Below are 19289 nucleotides of genomic sequence, written 5' to 3' on the forward strand. Positions count from 1 at the left end.
GCGGGCGGGGCAACTGGCTGTCCCGTGCGCGCCGTCGGAGCTCGCGGGCACCGGGTCGCGGCGGCTGGGCCGGGTTGAGGGTTCAGGGGCAGCGCGCCGGGCGGGGCGGCGGGCGGCGGGGCGGGGCGGGGCGGCCGGGAGCCGGCGGGGCGGGGCGGGGCGGGGCGCGAAGGGGGCGGGGCCGCGAGCGGGGGGCGGTGGCGGCGGCGGCGGCGGCGGCGGCAGCCGAGGAGGAGGAGGAGGTGGTGGAGGAGGAGGAGGAGAACATGGCGGCCGCGGAGAGCGGCTGAAATGCCTGTTCTTCAGGCCAGGAGAGCGGGAGTCTGACGCGATTCTCGAAGCCTTCTCCTTAGACGGCCGGACCGCGGCCTCCAGCGCCTCGGCCGCCCTGTTCCCTGTTGCTCCGTCCAGCGGAGCCTGTGTCGGGTCCGTTCTTGCATCCCCCCTGAGGGGGGACCCCCTGGCTCCGGAGGAGGGGGCCGGAGAGCCGCGGCGGCGGCGGCGGCGGCGGGCTCCCGGCCCGAGCAGCGGCAGAGGCCGCGGCGACGCCGCCACGGTCGCGGGCGAGCGCGGAGCCCGTCAGCGCGGCCCAGAGGCGGCGGCGGCGGCGGCAGGTGAGTGGCGGGCGGCGGGCGCCGAGCCTCCCGGTGGGTGCAGCTGTCACGAGCCGCGCGGCCGCCGAGGCCCTAGGGGGCGGGAGCAGCTGGCGCCCCCTCCGCCCCCCGCTCTCCTTTCTCTCCGCTCGTCCCCCCTCCCACTTTCCCCGAGTTCTCCCTCGGCCTCGCGCGGCTGGAGGGGGCGGAGGTCGCAGCTGTCACGGGCACCAGCTGGGGGCTGCGCCGCGGAGGGAAACTGCTGCAGCAGCGACTTTGGCTTGTCCGGGTTTCCCAGTTGCCCTAGTTAGCGCGGACCGGGCGAGCATCCGCGGAGGGTGCGCGAGGTTCGCGGCGGCCGGCCCGGCGTGGGGAGCGGCGCCCCGAGCCCGCGGGCGCTCCCCGCCGCCGCCGCCGCCGCCGAGAGGGGGAGCCGGAAGTCGGCGCGGGCGCCCCTCGGCCCGGGCGAGCGCGGTGACCTTGGCAAGCCGGGTAACCTCTCCGAGTCTTCGCTTGCCGGGACTGCGAAATGGGGATGACCGTGGCGAGCCTTCCCGTAAGCCTCAGCCTTCGACGGCGCTTCTGTTTTACCCCCCGCGAACTTGCTTTCCCCGTCTCCAGACAGAGGGATTTCGAAGGCAGAAATGGGATGGATAAGAGATTCTTTTTTTCTGTTGTGTCTAGGGTTTGGTCCCCATCGTCGGATTCCGCTGAAAGGACGTAGAAAGTGGGGAGTGGGGCGGGGGGGGGGGGGTGGTGGCAAACACGTCGGCTGGACGACTGAGGGGTGGGATGGTTTAATGGTTAGCTCGACCGAACTCGAACCTTTCTCCAGTCGCTTGGAAGAGTAATGGGAGAAACCGGACACCAGGGTCCCCGCTCTTACTACCCAGCTATGTTTTTTTGGTTTGTTTGTTTTTAAAGCAGTCACTCCCGTGGACTGTAGACACTGCCTCAGTTGACGGTGTTAGAGGGAGACGGAGGGTTTGACAATAAAGCCTGTGTGTGTGACAAGGACAGTCCGTGCTGCTGTGGCTGCAGAGTTTGGTGGCGAGGAAAACTTTAAGCTGGAGGATCTTTTAGCTTTTCAGACTTGACTCTCTTCGTTCACTGTAGACGTTGAAGAGGCAGGTGTCCTTGTGGAGAAGGTGACTTTTAAATTTTTTTCTTTTTTCTTTTGAGATGGTGAATTTTTAATGTCGAGTATGATGGTGGTGAATGAAGGGTTCTTGAGTGAATTGCAGTCCCGGCACCCTCCGTTGATGCCAAGAGTAATCTCTGTGGCGATGATTTGTGAGGGCTGAGGCTTACACTTTCAGTGATTAAGAAATCTTCAAGTGTCTGTGTAAAACATTGCTGCGGTGCAGCCTAGATTATACTCTACAGCTGAACGGATGGATTTCAGGGGTTAAATTTGAGGTTTGTCTTCAATTCTGGAATTGGTTGAAGGTTAGTCTCAAAAAAAAAAAAAAAAGTTGGCCAAAGGGGCCTCTCAGCTTGTTTCACAGAAGCTGTGATGTAGTAGGAAGGGGGTCAGATTTCTTCATGTTGAGAATAATGTGAAAAGAAAGTATTTGCTTGGGTCTTTTGGCTCCTGAACTAGAAATAGTTTTGGGTTAAAGGTAGCAGTGGGATTTGATTTAGCTTAATAAATGGGCATTCCTTGAACTATTTGTTGTAAACTACATGCAACTGCAAATGTTTTTTTTATATCTCCTGTACTTTGTGGGTCTAATTTGGTTTTGTGAACTAGGTTTGGAAATGGTTTCCCTTTATTTTTTATTCAGAATTTATGCTTTGGAAACAATGGATCAAAAAGGAGGCCTGAATAGGGAATATATGGTTTGGAGAGAAAAAGCAGGGGTGCTGCTTATAAGAACAGGCGTTCCATTTGATTTTTGTAGACGTTTTGCACTGATGATTTATTTCATTTAGTTAACTCACGATGAAGTTTGGTTTTTAAGGTGCAAAATTTGAAATTTTATATAGTTTATAGTTAATCTTTTATTCATTTCTTTCTGAGAAAATCTGTAAGATTGTATCTTTTAAATTGCTTTTTGTGTGGTTTAAACCAAGGGAGTATTTTAGATCTGCATTTTTGGGTAAGTGGTTTTATTGAAAAAAAGTGCTTGATGGGACTAATGGTGATTGTTCCATTTAAACTGGGATTATATAGACAATGCATTTTCCTCCCTCTTTCTGCCAACATTTGTTTTTCTTTCTCCTTCAATTCCAGGGTTTCATTTCTAGAAATCTGGGCTGGAAACAGAAGCAGCAGTTTGTATAATCCCAAGAACTTGCTTATGCCAGGAAGCTGTAAGGGTAGCATGAAGTGGGTGTGGTACAAAGATACTGCCAATATTTAAGACAGTGTAACTGTTGAGGGAGTCTAGGGTCAAACTTTAATTTTTGTTGAATTTCCTGTTTTCTTTGTATGTGTTAATCTTTTGGTGGGCAGAGGATTGGGTTGCTCTGGTGCTGACTGGTACATATTGTGAAAGCAGTCACAAATTTTCATGCTTTTACTCTGTAGGAAAGGGTGGTAAACACGATTAAATAATTTAAAGATGTTCCCAGGATGGAATGTCCTCTTCATGTACTCTTGATCCTGCTAATCCACTGATCAGTCTTTATCAGGACTAAATGTTGAGTAAGTGATGAGGATGGTGTAGAGGTGCTGAAAGCTGGAGAGGGAAAGAAAGGATACTGGACATTCTTTGAAAATCTTTTCTCTTTTGGACTATATATCACAGTATGATTTATAATTCTTTTTAAAGAACATCTCTGTTGTCATCAATTTCACATACCTTCTCCTAGATATTACCTTCATTCCTCACTTTAACTTGTCTTTATTGCCCTATCCCCCAGGGACTCCACATTGTTTGAATATGTTACATATCTTTTGGGGTTGGTTGGTCTTAAACCATATGGCCTACAATAGCTTTCATTTTAGGGCAAGTATGGGAGGTCAACACAGGCACACACCACTGAATAGAATCTTCTAAGTCATGGGGTAGAGGAAATCCCAAGGTGCTCATTATTCCCTTGGCTGTGATTTTCACTTTCTATGTATGATAACTAGGGTTTCTTAGGGGGCCATCAACTGCTTTTCTTGCAGAGGTCTGAAAACATGTGGTGGACTCCTTTTTACATTACCTCCAAGTATCGGTGCAAAAGAGTGTGGGACTGGGTGAAGTACATGTGTTTCAGCAGTTGAATAGCCAGAGCACTGTATTTAGTTTGGGCTGCAGAACCATACAGATTTCTTCCCACCTCATATAGCTTTCCTAAAAGTTGGACAGACTAGGAAAGGACTTCTTTAGTGCTTTTCTCCCAGGTTAACCAGTAGCTTAGCTCTTGGCTATTGGTCACTAAGGATGGACTATGTGGTCTCTGACCTTTTTTCTTAACATCGGAGATGAGGTCTAGTCAATTCAAACCTTCCTTTCTCTCTTTTCTGTTTTAGTCAGATTTTGTGCCTCTCAACATACGGGGTCAGAGGTCATAAAATAGCCTAATAGCAACTGTGTGCCATTCTTGGTTGCTTAGTTTAAGGAAGAGGTGCAGATTTTTTTCCATTCTAGGTGATGTTTTGTGGGTGCACCATATTTGGATTAACGTACCAATGATTATTTTTTATTTCTGCAAGATACTTGGTTGAAAAAGAAGAATTATTGCAAAACACTGATTCCAACATTTAAGTCCAGTTCTTGAAATGCAAGTAGAGTGGGTTGTTCTATCTGTGTGTCCTCCTCCAATTCCCCATCTGCAACACAGTACTGCTGAGGCTCCTTGAAATGACAGACTTTTAGAAAAGCTTAGTATAGTTGTCATACTTAGAAGGTGAAGCTGCAATCACTGGAGTTGTAGAAGACTTCAGATTAATCAGTCTAGTCACCCTCATCTTAGATATAGTTGATCTAATCTCTCCAGTCTTTCCAGGTGGCTCTGAATGGTAAAGAATCTGCCTGCAATGCAGGAGACACCGGTTCAATCCCTGGGTTGGGAAGATCCCGCAGAGAAGGAAATGGCAACCCACTCCAGTATTCCTGCCTTGGGAAACCCCATGGACAGAGGAACCTGGAGGACTACAGTTCATGGGATCGTAAAGAGTCAGACACGACTCAGTGACTAAACAGCAGTCTCTCCCCATGGATATGTTTCAGTGTGGAGGGTGGGGAAGTTGGGCTTTATTGTTAAGTACTGGACCTGCACATGAGGAAAGCACAGGCCAGATCAGTAACACTGGGTGCCAGTACAGAGGTGAAATACACGTATTAACAGGACCAGGATTCTAATGACACTGAATTATCCGATGTTTCCAGAATGGTGCTTCATTTTTGCCTTATAATTTTGCCTGGCTTGCAACTTTGAGGCAATTTTTAAGCTTCTTTTGTGAATGAATGTTTGACTTCAGACAGGGGATGATGTCCTGGCTCTTCTACTTAGTGGATGTAACCTTGCACTAGTTATTTAACCACTGTAAACCTCAGATTTTCATGCTTAAAATTGGAATAATGTACTTAAGCTCATATTGTTGTGATCTTTAAATTAACTTATATTAAATAAGTAGATAACATTGGAGTGTACTAAGACTTTATTCTACATTCCATATCCTAAACACATCACTATTCAATCCATCATCAGATTGTTTGATTCTTTTCTTTACAATTTCTTGGATTTCTCTGTTTATTTCTGCCTATACAGTCTGGTCTGTCATTTTGTATATAGAGTAATTATCGTCACATAAACTCTTGGGCCTTTATCGTTAAAGGAATTTCTTCATCGTTAAATGAGCACATTGGTTTGAGTTCACATTTCTTCTTGTGCTGAATTGAAATTCTGTGATTTGTAGGTTTATAGCTGTTTGCCTGCATGCGTTTGCCTGACTGATTCATCCTACGTATAAATGATGAAAAAATTATTTTCTGAGATATTTTTTGATATTATTTTTAGTGGACACTCTGTGGACAGATTTATCAAATATAAATCATTTAAACTGTTCTTGTATTTCTCATTCCAGTAAATTTATTGCAGATGGTGTATGCAGAAATGGTTTGTAAACTGTAAAGTGCTATACAAGAAAGTATTATAATCGCTTGTAGATATCTTGCTGCTTTGATTTTACATGTTTCGTTTCTTTATTTAAAGTGTTTCCTTTATCTTTATCTTTTGATCTTCAAAAACAGTCAAAGCCGGTATGTTCTCTCGAAAGCTTGATTTTTATCACACTCCTTTAGCATCAATTACTCAGTTTGTTCTATAAATAAATTCTTTCTTCCTTTCCTCCTTTATTTATTTATTTTTTTGAAAAAGTTTCTCTTATTAGTGTATGTTGAATGGGTTTTCCTAATTAGATTAGAAAATCCTTGAGATAGCATGAACCACGAGATTTAGAGCAAAGAGGCTTTAATGGTAATTTGGAATAACCTTGTTAATAATATTATAGATGAGAAGACAAAGGCCAGACAAATATGTTAATTTTCATGGGTAATATAATGTCTTTACTTGGGCAGGAACCCAGGTATTCGGCTCCCAGTCTTCTTAATGAGAGTTACCCTTTGTGTTTAAAAGTTAGTACAAAGAGATTTAAAATTTTAAGAATTGTAGTAAGATTTTGAGTAATGTGTAAGCTAGGAAGAAAGGAATATTTTTGTTTTTTGGCCAAAAGTTGGCTATCAGATATTATAATAGGGTATTAATCAGAAATTAATTAAGACTGCGCTCTCGAAAAGCACAGAAGTGCCTGGAGAGAAATATATGTATGCTCTTCTTGTATGGCCCTCACCCTTTAAAGCCAATAAATATTTATTGAGGACTGTCTCTGAGACACATTGAGACACACCGTACCCAGGTATCATGGATGCTCTGCATGTTACATTTTATAAGGAAGGTTAAGTGGCTGTTATAAGATTGCACAGCTTGTAGGTATTAGGGCTGACATTTGAGTCCAGGTCTTCAGACCTGAAATCTCCAACATACCCCTAAATTGGCTTCTCTCCAAGCGTGTTAGCCACATTTGCCCACATTGTACCCCTCTGTTCTTGTCTGGACTCCTTTCTGTTGTCTCCCTGGGCAGTAGAGACAGCTGTAGTCTCCATTGCTTTCTGATGACCCAGGAGCCATGAAGTAGTTACTTAATGAAAGTATCACTTTAAGATTTTCATGCTGTTTCTGATCTCACCTTTGTACTTAGTAATGTTGATTCTTTGGTGCTTCTGGTCTAAGTAAGCTTATCTTTGAATAGTTGGTTTGGAGTCTTAGCAATACAATTCTGCCTCTCAAGTTCTGTTAGTATTTGAATAGCTAGAGCTTAGGGTATTTTTTTCATTTGAAATAAATTGCTTGGTCATTCTCTGTGTTTCCACGTGTATTTTGAATGGTTGGTCTTAATCTGGTAGCTTTAATATATTGCATTGTTAGTTTGCCTATATGGTTAAAATATTTACTTACTTTTATTATCAAGCACAGATTCAATTGTTTAACAGTAGATATTCTGTTGTGAGTGTGTTTGTATATATACAGATAATCACACCATATTTGACCAAATAGTTGAAGGATGAAGTGTCCTTGCCTTTGAAAATACCTGTATGTGTAATATTGGCTTTACTGTGCTGAGTTTGTTTGGAGGAAGCTAGGGAAAAGATACTCGTTCTGCAGAGTTTTAAGTCCTACCTCCCTCTCCATTCCAGATGGTACAGGAAGTCTGTTTTAGAATTTCTAAGGGTGTACTCAATCATTCATTCAAGACATAGTTATAAGAGTACTTACTTTGTTCAAGGTGCTGTGTTGTGAAAACATAGAGAAGTTAAATGATAAGATACAGATCCTGTTTTTACAGAGATTATGACCTAAGAGAGGTGATAAGATGACACACAAATACCTGTAGTACTAATTAAATGTGATGAGTGTGATGAGAGAGGTACTGAAATAGTATACTTTGAGGAATCTGGAGAGCAAGCAATTATTTTTATTTAAAAGAGATCATAGCAAGTTTCGTGGAGGGCTTGTTGTTGGACAGGAACATTGAAGGCAGGGGATGATTTCTGTGTGAGTGAGGAGGAGAGCAGCATATTCAGGAAGATTAAATAGCAAAGATGAAAGGACAGAAAAGCTTGGGGTTATCTTGGGAGTAATGAAGGGGGAAAGTGTAAGCAGGAAGGTGGCACCAGCTGAAGTGGGAGAAGGAACCAGATGTTCTAGGTGCAGTTGTAAGACATTAAAGGATTTTAATGGAGGGAGGTGGTGAGGAACAGTGAAATTTGTAGATCTGGAAGAAAATGAAAAGTGCCAGTTTTCCAAATCTACGTGGATCTTTTTTTGGCAGGTTTTACACCCCAAATTTTATATTTTCATAGTTTTTGAAATGATTCCATATGTAAGGCTTACCACACTGGGAACTTACTCATTTTTATGTATATTTGAGAACAGACTTTTTTTTCCCTTTTCTTGGTAGAAGTTAGTACAAAATCTTTTTCGTTGGCTTGTGCTTTTTTTTTTCCAGTAGCTATTTCTTTAAACAGTGTGTTATCATTTGGCATTCTTAAGATGATGCAGCAGACTTGTTTTTCAAGTGTAAAAATGTCATCTCCTTATGTAAATATATGTCACTGTATAAGTTAGGTTGGTCATGCAAGTTGAAAGCCCCTGGCTCTCAATATAGTTCATGATTTATTTTACTGATTTATTTATGCCCTGCCATGTTCCAGAAAGGATTTAAGGCAGGATATGTCATGAAAAGTCTTGGACCTTGTTCGAGCCCTGTCTATTATTTGACTGAATCGCTAGCCAACATTACACTGAGGGAACAGTGTTGAAGACAACTGGTGTCACAGAATGTGCTGCAGTTGTGTCTTTTGCCAACTGGTAGTGATTCAGAGATGGATACAAGATAATTAGACTACCTTTAAGGATAAGTCCTTTGAACTTTGAGAGCATGTAAGGAAAATTGGTTGGAAGGGACTCATGGAAGGCTTTGACCCTTGGGAGCCCAGGCACATTTAGAGCAGTGGTCTCTACAGTAGGGTTTATATAGAATTATCTGGGAAATGGGAGAAATACTAGAAGTCTGTTTGAAAGATTCTTTATTTTCAGTCAGCTGTGATGTGTTTTAGTTCATAGGAGCCTGGGTAATTAGATTTTTAGATTTAAATAGTAGACTCTTAACATGTATTGTTGCAATAGGAAGTCACCATGCAGATCTTTTATAAAATATTTCATCCAGTTTAACTGGTCATCTTGAGGCAAAGGACTTAAGCATTGTCTAATCTGAAGATGACTGACTCATTTCTCTTTCACAAAAACACAATTTCAGATACAAATGTCTGAAATTTACTGACATTTTCCTCTCACAGGTGTCTGTGAATTATATACTACCTAGCTGATATTTATGAAAATTAACACACTTAATCTGTCACTTTAGGATGATTGGTAAATTCATAACAGTGACCCAAAAAGTAACTACCTTTCAAGGTGAAATCCAGAGTTATGAAGAGAGATTATTTGGAATGGATATTTGGATATTTCCATTTCCAAACATCCAAAATGGATATTTGGAATTATTTCCATCATTATTGGATTTAATTGCTGAAGATGATATGATCTTAAAACTTTTAAGAATATTTTTATATGTACACTTGAAAACAGAATTTTCTGACCTGTATAAAAATCTAGTAAAAACTGAGAATATATTAATTAAAAAGGCATTACCATCTGATTAGTTAGCAAGAACAACTGATTGTCATCAGGAAATATGGAAATGCACTATCTGAATTTTAGCAAAGACTTGCATAAATGGTGAACAGGATTGAAGATTGAATATCATGTGGTGGTTTACTCAGTGCAGCAAGTGTGATGCAGTTCTTCTCTTTGCCTTACTCGTCTTTGTGAAGTATGTTTTTTGGGCTATGATTACCATTAAAACCAAATAAAACAATTACCTATTATGATAATGAACTGAATTTAGAACCAGACTTTTAAGTTGCTATATTACAAAATGTGAAAGCAAAATTAAAAGTAATTTAGTGTTCATTATGTTATTCCTCATATGGGCTGCTCTCTTATTGGACTTCCTTTGTGGTTCAACAGGTAAAGAATCTGCCTGCAGTGTGGGAGATCTGATTTCAATTCCTGGGTTGGGAAGATCCCCTGGAGAAGGGAAAGGCTACCCACTCCAGTATTCTGGCCTGGAGAATTCCATGAACTGTATATAGTCCATGGGGTCATAAAGAGTGGGACACGATTGAGCGACTTTGACTTTTCACATGTTTTTCTTAACAAAAATGGTGGTAGTATTAATAGTATTTGTTAGGGATAGCACAAGCTGTGTCATCAATAGGTAAATGTTTAAAAATGGTAAATTACATTATAATCATCATTCTTTTATATTTCCATTTTTATGTATGCTTTACAAAGCACATAATTTATTGGTCTAGTGGGCAATGTATATAAATTACAAATAATTTATATATATATATGTGGCTTCTCATTCAAAACCTTTTTAACTGTGGGATATATGGTAAAAATACCACAGTTATATAGGAGGGGTTTTTTTTTTTTCCTTTGTAGTGTAAGTACTTATTACTCAGGCCTTGTAAATCAGTAAAGGAGGATAACGTTCTTACTAAGACTCCCAACTCCATCACCAGCATCCAAAGCTGAAACTCTGCTTAAACTGTTTCTTGAAAAATTATACGTGAACAGTGAAACAGTATTATCATATGCTGTACTAGTACTTCGCTTAAGTATATTCTAAATAACCCCACTGCTGTGTATTTTGTGCATTCGATGATCTACCTAATCAAAATGTATTCATACATGCGCTTTATCTTACATAATATGTACTATGTATGAAAGTGAAAGTCAAAATCGCTCAGTCCTGTCTGACTTTGCAGTCCGTGGAATTCTCCAGGCCAGAATACTGGAGTGGGTAGCCTTTCCATTCTTCAGGGGATCTTCCCAACTCAGGGATCGAACCCAGGTCTCCCGCATTGCAGGCGGATTCTTTACCAGCTGAGCCACAAGGGAAGCCCTAATCATACATTATCTGCCCCATGCTTATAAGCACATCCATTAAACTAAAAGTGTTGCATAACTTGTAAAATGATTTACCATACATATCATTTTTTAATAGTGTTTAAGTTACATTTATTACATTTTTGTATATCTCTTTGGAGACCTTATTATTGCTTTAATTTATTTTGGCATACATAGTATTTTTTGTCACTAGATATCTATTGTACAGCATATGTAATTAATATTACATAGGACACACTATTAATTATACATGCCCTATTAAGTCAGATCATTTTTAGTCAATAGGCTTATTATAATAGATAATTCTTAATCACCAATTTTAGGAAGAGTTCTTAAGAACCCTTGGAATTCATGGACTAAGAGTCTTTAGATAGGCTTTGGGTGAGTGGTGTCTGTGAACATTCTGAAATTATGTATATGCAAAATTCTATGAGTCTTTCTCTGGAGAGAAATTCATCAGATCCCAAAAGGATCTGTGACCTCCCCAAAGGTTAAGAACCTCTTTTGTTAAGGATTGGGACCTCAATAACTCCATTCATCCAGTCTTAGCCTTTTGCCAAGTTTAATGGATATATCTGATGTCATTACTCAGGCCCGCAGTATGACTGGATTTGCAGTCTGTTTTTCCATTTTGCAATAGATGTGATTGCAGTGCCTTTGGCCTTTACAGATGTTTGAGCTCCTATCTGTTTGTCGTACAACTACCTGGCCTTTATCACTTAGCGGCTTTTAGTTATCATTTCCCACTTTTTTCCCCAAAATCCCAGTGAAAAAGAGTGGATCTTATGTATGATTGTGGAGATGGCAATGCATGAATGTAAAGAAGAGCCCAGTATCAATTCACGTATAGGGACACCCTGCTGGGTAGACTGGACTTTGCAGTTGCTGTGGTTTTAACCTCTTTGTAGCATCTGAATCTCAGCTCTTCAGAGCCCTTAAGATCTGATTTGACATATGCTAAAAACACTTTCCAAGTCCTATCAGCTCTTTAAATCTGTTCCTTTTTTCCTCACTGTCGTCATTCTAATCTAGGCCTGATATTTGTGAAAGTACCCCAGAATGGTCTCACTGTCCCCTGTGAGTTGCTTCTTCAGTCTGTCCTAAATTTTGTTTTGGAGCAATCATCCTAATTTTTTTTTTCATTGCATTACTTTGTTTAAACCCTTCAATGGCTCCTCATTACTGTCAAGATAAAGTTCCGTAGTCTGGCATTTAAAGCTTTCCAGTGTCTGGCACCAACTTGCTTTTCTGGTCTCATTTCCCACTAGTCTCCCCTAATGAACTGCTCAAAGTAAAATCGTCAGCACGCTGTCCCTTATACATCCCTTGGGCTTCTCTGTTTGCCACCCTTTATTTTTCCTTTCCGTGGAATGTTCTCCCTTAACCTGTGAAATTCTGCATATTCTTTAAAGCTCAGTTCAGTTTTCGAGTTGCTTGTTAAGTGTTCAGACTGTAAAATTTGAAAATAATCCCTTCCTTCAAAGAGCTCTTTTAATATTTATTTTCTTTATTATTAACTTAACACTTTATACTGCATTTATACTCTGGAGTTTTTTTGTTTTCATGCATCCTGTCTCCCAAATTAGGGTATGAGAATGGCAAAGGGGATCATGTTTTATATTCTGTCCTCTGCAGTGTCTTGTACTTGTAGATATTAAAATATTTGACAAATTACATTGGTTAAATCATGATAGTACTTACTAACTACTTATTAATGTACTTAGAGAAATAGGCCTTTTTTGTATGTGTGCCCTTGTAGCTCAGTCAGTAAAGAATCTGCCTGCAGTACAGGAAACCTGGGTTCGATCCCTGGGTTGGGAAGATCCCCTGGAGAAGGAAATGGCAACCCACTCCAGCATCCTTGCCTGGAAAATCTCATGGACCGAGGAGCCTGGTGGGCTGCAGTCCATGGGGTCGCAAAGAGTCGGGCACGACTGAGTGACTAACACACTGGAATACTCATACAACATATCTAGGAATCCTCTTTACTGGTTTCAGGGTATTTGGGAAATTGAATTGTAAATCACATATTGCTCAGAGGGCTTGTAAGTTCTATAGCACAAGAAGTCGCTGTCAAGGGCTGTGTTCAGAAGTCTGGGGGTCCTGTAGTTAAAATAATGAAGTACAATGTTTGGTGCAATATCTGAACATGGAACCTCTTCGGTTACTATGCCTTTGGCACTGAAGTGACCCATGTCACGTCCTTTTATAACCCATTGGCCAGAAGTAGTCACAGGGCACTACTTGGTGGAGCTAGGCAACGTGGGCAAGAAATGAATATTCAGTGACAGTAAATATCTTTGCCCCACTACAGTATAGCAGAACTGGCTTTCTTCAGAGCCATGAATACTAGAATTGGTAGGGTCCTGCTTGGAGTCATTGAAGTGAAGAAGAATTGTTTTTGTGTGTCAGTTTAAATGGGGATTTTATTATTAAATTTATTTGTGAAAAGAACTTGTAGTTTTGAATGGTAGCTCTTGGGACAGTTAAAGGAGAAATTTTTGCTAATGTCTCTACGAGTAGATACTATAAGTTGCTTTAGTTTAGATGGTTTGCTACCACCTTTAGAGTAGGTATTTGAAATAGGTAGAAAGTGATTATTTGGCTTCAGTAAAACTGATCCAGAATTTTTCTGCATGTACTGTTAAGATTATAAGGTGAGAAAAGTGAGAGAGGATATAAAGAGCTTTCAGATTCTATTGGAAGCCATGTACTGTCAGGATTTCTTAACATTTCTCTTTACAGGTCCTGGAGGTCTTTTCTCATCCTCTTATCAACATATTATTGCTGATTAATTAAAATATGTTTTCTCTATTTTCTGTTTGTCTTTCAATGCTTGGTTTGATAAGGACTGGCTGGTGGCTAAAATGTTGGCCAAGTGTCCAGGATTTGGAAGTGCAGATTGTTATTTATACATGAGGCTTATTTTCCCTATGACTTAATTCTAAAATCACCATGAAATTTTTAAACCTGAGGCTTTCTTTCTGACTGCATTCTAGTATTTTTTCCATTTTTAAATTAAAAAATAAATCATATATGTAATACATGACTATATTCAAATAATAAATTCCAGGAAATGGGAGTATGTAGAATTAAAAGGTGAAAGTCTCCGTAATGAGCTTATGATAGCTGGTAATTTAGACTGTGTAGTGTTCCCTTTCCCCCCTTTCCAGGTGTTGCTGTATCCTACCCCTTGGCCAGGAGGTGAGCATGTGACTTAGACTTGGTCTATTAACACTCCATTTCTCTGGAAATAATGATTGCTACAGGATGTCCATATGACCAAAGCAGGTTCAGACCCCCCTTCCTTGAGATTGAAAAGCAGATATTGGACATGGGACAGGTTCATTCCTCTGGAGTTGCTAAGGTGAGATATCGTGTGCTTGGCCAAGTAAAGAAACCTGTGTGCCAGAGGAAAGAATGCCAACATACAGACTGAAGCTGAGTGACCACAGACACACTCACAGATGTACAGTCATACAGTCTCACACGCTTGCATGTGTAAGCATGGAGTCGTTGGAGCCTCCGGCTCCACTTGAACCTTAAAGTAGATCCACTTTGTATTTTCCGGTTAAACGAGCTACTCCACTGCCTAACTTGTGTGAGTTTGAATATTGAATTTCTATCTCTTGGAACTGAAAGAGTCCTGACCAGTTCAGACCCCTGTTGTCAGCTTCCCTCTCCTTCCCTCCCCTCTACCCACAGGATCAAGCTTTTTGAATTGTTACAGGCTTTTAAAAACTTAATATCATGAAAATCTTTCTGTGTTAGAATATGAAGGAGCCATTTTACTTTACGTGAAATTCTGCATAGTGTTGCATTAGATATATTTTCCATAGTTTATTTAACCATCCCTCTTTTGATAGACATTTAAATAACTAGTTTTTTCTGTTTCAAGATATGTTTTGGTAAACATTCTAGTTTGAACTTGTTTTTGTATATGTATGAGAACATACCTATGGAATTAATGGTTATGCATATTTAAAAAATTGATGTCCTTTCAAAACATTTCTCCAAAGGCTCTACCAATTTATGCTTTCACTAAGAGTATATGATAGTCACTGCTTTCCCCTGACTTTATCAGCTTTGGATATTAATGATCATTTCTTTTTTGGCCCTGTCTGATGGGTGAAAATGGTATAAAGCATTGTTGTATTTGAAGTTCCCTATTGATAAAGTTGATCATCTCTCTGATGTTTATTTATTGGATTTTCCCCCTAAGACTTTCTTTTTTCATATTTTTCCATGTTCTATTGGGCTGCTTGTCTTTTAAAATCACTTCCTAACCCTAGTATACTCATGATGTAGTCATTTTATACTAACGAGTGCTGGCCTTGGTAAACTGCTGATTCTGCTTCCTAGTTATTTCAAAAAGAAAGATGTGGGATATCTACTACTCCAAAACCCATGTCTTATTTATTTACAGATATCCCTGGATATTTAATTGGTTTATATGTGATGACTTTGGAGAGCTGCCCAGTTCATTTGTGGAGCTTCAGGGTACACATCTCAAGTAGATGGTCTGTGGGTACTTAATTGAGGTAATTTTATGGCTGAAGTAAAAAGTTGAGAAACTCTTATTTGGAGAATTTTCCAGGTCCAAATCATGGGTTTGTGATTTGTGATTGCGTGGAATTTGGGCACTCACCCATTATACATTGGTGTTGAATCAGAACCACTTTCAAAGGAAAATTTTGACCCTATGAGGAACTATTGTCTTGGCTCATCTCCATGGAGAGCTGGGTTAGCTGCAACGTAGGTGTCTTTAGTGATTAGGTTCCTTAATTTTCCGAAGAGCATATTAACCTAATTCTGTACTTGATTGGCAACGAAAGTATATAGTCTACCTGTAATTGGCAGTATAGAATAGCTTCACTTCAGCAAATATGAATTCACTTATGTTGCTGCCTGATTCTTACCAAACACCTAGTAGTCAGAAACAGGACTCTGAAAATTGCTTAAATAACACACATTCAATCCATTGCTTTAGAAACAATCAGTCTTTACTTGAATCAAGCCAGAATACCAGAGAGCCACATATATTGATTGCATTGTTTTAGACTGGGGTAGAATAACTTTTACAGAATTATTATTGGTGTGATGCAGTCAGCCTTTATTGAGAGCCATTAAAACAGTTTCATGAAATTTACAATCTACAAGTACTCCTCTTGTAGAATTCTTGTGAGGATATTATCTCCTCTGTCTTAGTGCTGTTGTTGATGTTACTGTAACTATTGCTACTACTGTTAATGTTAGCTGCTGATCCAGAGGACAAAGACTGAACACAAACTGAACTGATAGTTAATGGACAGATACTGCTCTTGGCTGATGGCAATTGCCTCTCCTTTCCCCAGAGGGAGGCAACTTTATGGATGAGGGGTGATGTCATGGTTATGGCCCTGGAGCTAGATTTACTGGGCTTGAATCCTCGCTTTGCAACTTCCTAGTTGTGTGTTATTTAGCCTCTTGCTGCCTCCGTGTTCTGAGGCCTCATCTATAAAATGGGGATAATAATTGTACTTATCTCCACAAGGTGGTTGTGAGAATTTTGTGACTTTAAGCATATAAAATGCTTAGAACATGCCTGGCCCAGGACACATGAAGAGAAAGCGAGGTGCTGTTGTACCCCCCTTTTTTTTATTGTGTAAGATGTACATAACATAAAATTTGCCATCTTAACCATTTTTAAATGTATCACTTAAGTTGCTATCATTTTTATCATCATCATTAGAGCCCATGTAAAAATGTGTAGTAATTTTTCCCCTCAGGTCTGGGTACCAGGAGTAGCCGAGTTTCCTTTGACCAGCTAGTTTGCCTGTATTACGGTCATCGTGGCTCTTCTCACCCTCGATACTTCTCTCTGCGAGGTAGCCCAGTCAGGTGTGCAGCCCTTCCCGCACAGCCGCCGAAGGCCTTGTGGCACGCATTGTGTGTGGTCCCCTTGCCCCTGGCGTGGTCTGCTTTCCTCCCTCATTTTCTCTTTGCCCCCTTCTTATCCACTTCTTTCTTTTTAATTCTAATGCATTCTTTGAGCTGTCTCAAATCTTTTTTAGAATAATATGGAAATAAACAAGAAATCTTCATTCAGCATGAGCTCATGTTGAAACTTCAGACAAATTTTCTTTTCATTTACCTTAAGCAGGGCTGCTTCTTGATGACAGGGAGGTGCTCTACTTCTCATTAAGGTATCTCCAATCACATCATAGGGTTACTTCTGGGAAGGTCCCTATTGACAGCTAATCCTGTTGTCGGTGTGGGTTTTCTTTTAAGCTTCAGTCACAGAAGTGTTCCTTCCTGACTTTTCTTGTTTGTTTTTTCCCTTGACCTTTGCTCCAGTCTTCTCTTGTAGATTTGGGGGTTGGGGTTGAGGGGGGAGGATCATTTTAAGAACTTGTAGACCTAGTCTTTAAAAATACACGTCAGAATGATACTTTTATCATACATGTAGTGTAGGAAGAGTAAAGGCTGTATGTGTTGTTTTGATCTTTTTAAAAAAAACAGAATGCCAGGTTTATTGATTTACAAAAAAAAAAAAAAAGAAATGTCTCAAAGCCTAAAATATTCACATATATTCTGGTGATATCACTAGCATATTCTCTTCCTCAAGCAGAGATGTATAATGGGGCCAATGCTATTGCCTTTTTGGAGAGAGAATTTTTAGAAGTTTTTTTGACATCAGGATTGATTAAAATGTCTTAAGTCCTTTTTTTTTTTTTTTTAATTTGTAGATTCCTTCTCTCTGTCTCCTTTTCTGTCTTCCCCACTCTTTTTTTGTCTGTTGAAGAACCTGGGTGGTTTGTCCTATTAGAATTTCTTACAATCTGAATTTCTATTGAGTTTAACATGTTTTTCTATCCTCTTTCCATCCTGTAAATTGATTATTTGATATAGAAGGCTGATAAAGGTTTCATCTGGGGAGAAGGCCAGATGACTTTATAGATTGTATTATGAGACACACATAATGTCTAGTTGTCTTTTTGTGAAGTTATCAACTGTGAGTATTGCTATTGGCTTTCTGTTTTTAAAATCCTAAAGCAGTCACCATGGTGTCTCAATGAGAAAGAGGAAGCATTGCCTGGAAATAGTGCCATCTTCTCTGTACAGATAGGACTCCTGGTGATCATTTGAGAATGAAGCAGTTGTTGTGAAGACTCAAAGAAGACCTAGGTTTCAGTCTTGAGTTCCTTGTTTAGGAGCTGTTTGATCTTGCATAATTAATAACAGCAATAATACTAGCAGCAACTATCATTCATTTATTGCTTATTTTACACCAGGTTCTGTGCTTGGTGCTTTGTATGTGTCATGTAATCTGATTCTCATAATTTCCCAGTAAACCAGGTATCTTTATTTTGCAGTTCCCTTTGTGAGAAAAGTAACGAAGCAGGGATTCAAGCCCTGAGTGACTCCAGTCTTGTGCTCTTAATTGCTTTGTTCTTCCATATCTATAAATTGGGGTATAAATATAGCTGCCTTATCTATCTTGTAGGACTAACGAGATATTGTATGTGAAAGTGTCTTGAAATATAGATGTAAAAATGAGACGTGCGCTGGCCTGACAATACACAGGGAAAGGTGGACAGTGGAGGCCTTTGCCTTTGGAAAGGTAGTAGTGAAGAGTCAGACATGACTTAGTGACTCAACAAGAAGTAATAGTGAGAAGTTTGGATGGAAAGAACCCTCTGGTCATTTTCTGTTTCCATTACTATGGCTGTTGACATGTGGGAGAGTTTCCTTCTCTTAAAATTGACAGTGATAGAGGTTTCATATGTGGTAAATGTCACATCTCAGAGGTCACTTGAGAGTCTTTGGGTGAATAATGATGTCTTGATTTTACTCCAAGGGCTACATGTATAGGCTTCATACAGATATTTTTAACTGAGAGACAAGAGTGTAGTCACAGTTCCTTTTCTGAGGTTAAATGCTCATTGAAAGTGGAGGAAGCATTAACTGAATTTGTAATGTTATATTTCTTTACTTGGATAGTGAGGGTGTTATGTATGTTAAACTTATTTTATGCAGAATGCCTTTTTTGTATGTCTGAAGTATTTTATAATTAATAACACCACTAAAGTGCTGAACAGTAATAATTGCTTGTGTAATAGACTGAGAGAGAAATAGGTGTGAAGTTAGTTCCTTTGGGTCTTACCTTCAGTAATTCATTATCAATTACAATAAGTAGGTATTGAGTACTTGGAGAACTGTGTTGAGGAGAGATCTATGGCCATTTCCAGCTCCATGGCAGAGGGTGAATTGATGACTGACATCTGCCTGGGCCAGACATGCAGAGTGTAGGCATACAGGCTTGTTTTTTGCTACATGTTTGTAATGTGTTTTTCAGAAATCCCCAGGCCTTGACCTGGACTCATTTTCTTATTATTGTGCTTCTTGCATTTCTTCTGTTTCTTTGGAAATCATATTGTCATACTATATTTATTATGGTGAAATATCTAGGATTTCATTGTGATATTCCCAATAAAGATTTCCCATTTATTTTTTATTATTATTATTTTTTTGAAATGTGATTCACATACTGTGAAGTTACTCATTTAAAGTATACAGTTCAGTGGCTTGTTATATATTTGAAAAGTTATGTAACTCTCATAGCTAATAGCAGACCATGTCACTCCTCCTTACTTCTTCCCCCACCACCCCCTCTCACAT

General features: G+C 40.1%; 1 protein-coding gene across 6 annotated transcripts in view; it reads left to right on the top strand.

The window, feature by feature from the left end:
* Nucleotides 1-1131: 1131 nt before the first annotated feature.
* The window catches only part of NCOA1 (nuclear receptor coactivator 1), a 204355-nt gene continuing 186197 nt past the window's right edge, over nucleotides 1132-19289 (top strand). For all 6 annotated transcript variants that reach the window (XM_065928668.1, XM_065928672.1, XM_065928670.1 and 3 more), the window contains exon 1: nucleotides 1132-1149. The gene's annotated coding sequence lies outside the window, so the exon portion shown is untranslated. The remainder of the gene's footprint in view (nucleotides 1150-19289) is intronic.

Source organism: Muntiacus reevesi, chromosome 3 (assembly GCF_963930625.1).
Source record: "Muntiacus reevesi chromosome 3, mMunRee1.1, whole genome shotgun sequence".
Taxonomy (NCBI): domain Eukaryota; kingdom Metazoa; phylum Chordata; class Mammalia; order Artiodactyla; family Cervidae; genus Muntiacus; species Muntiacus reevesi.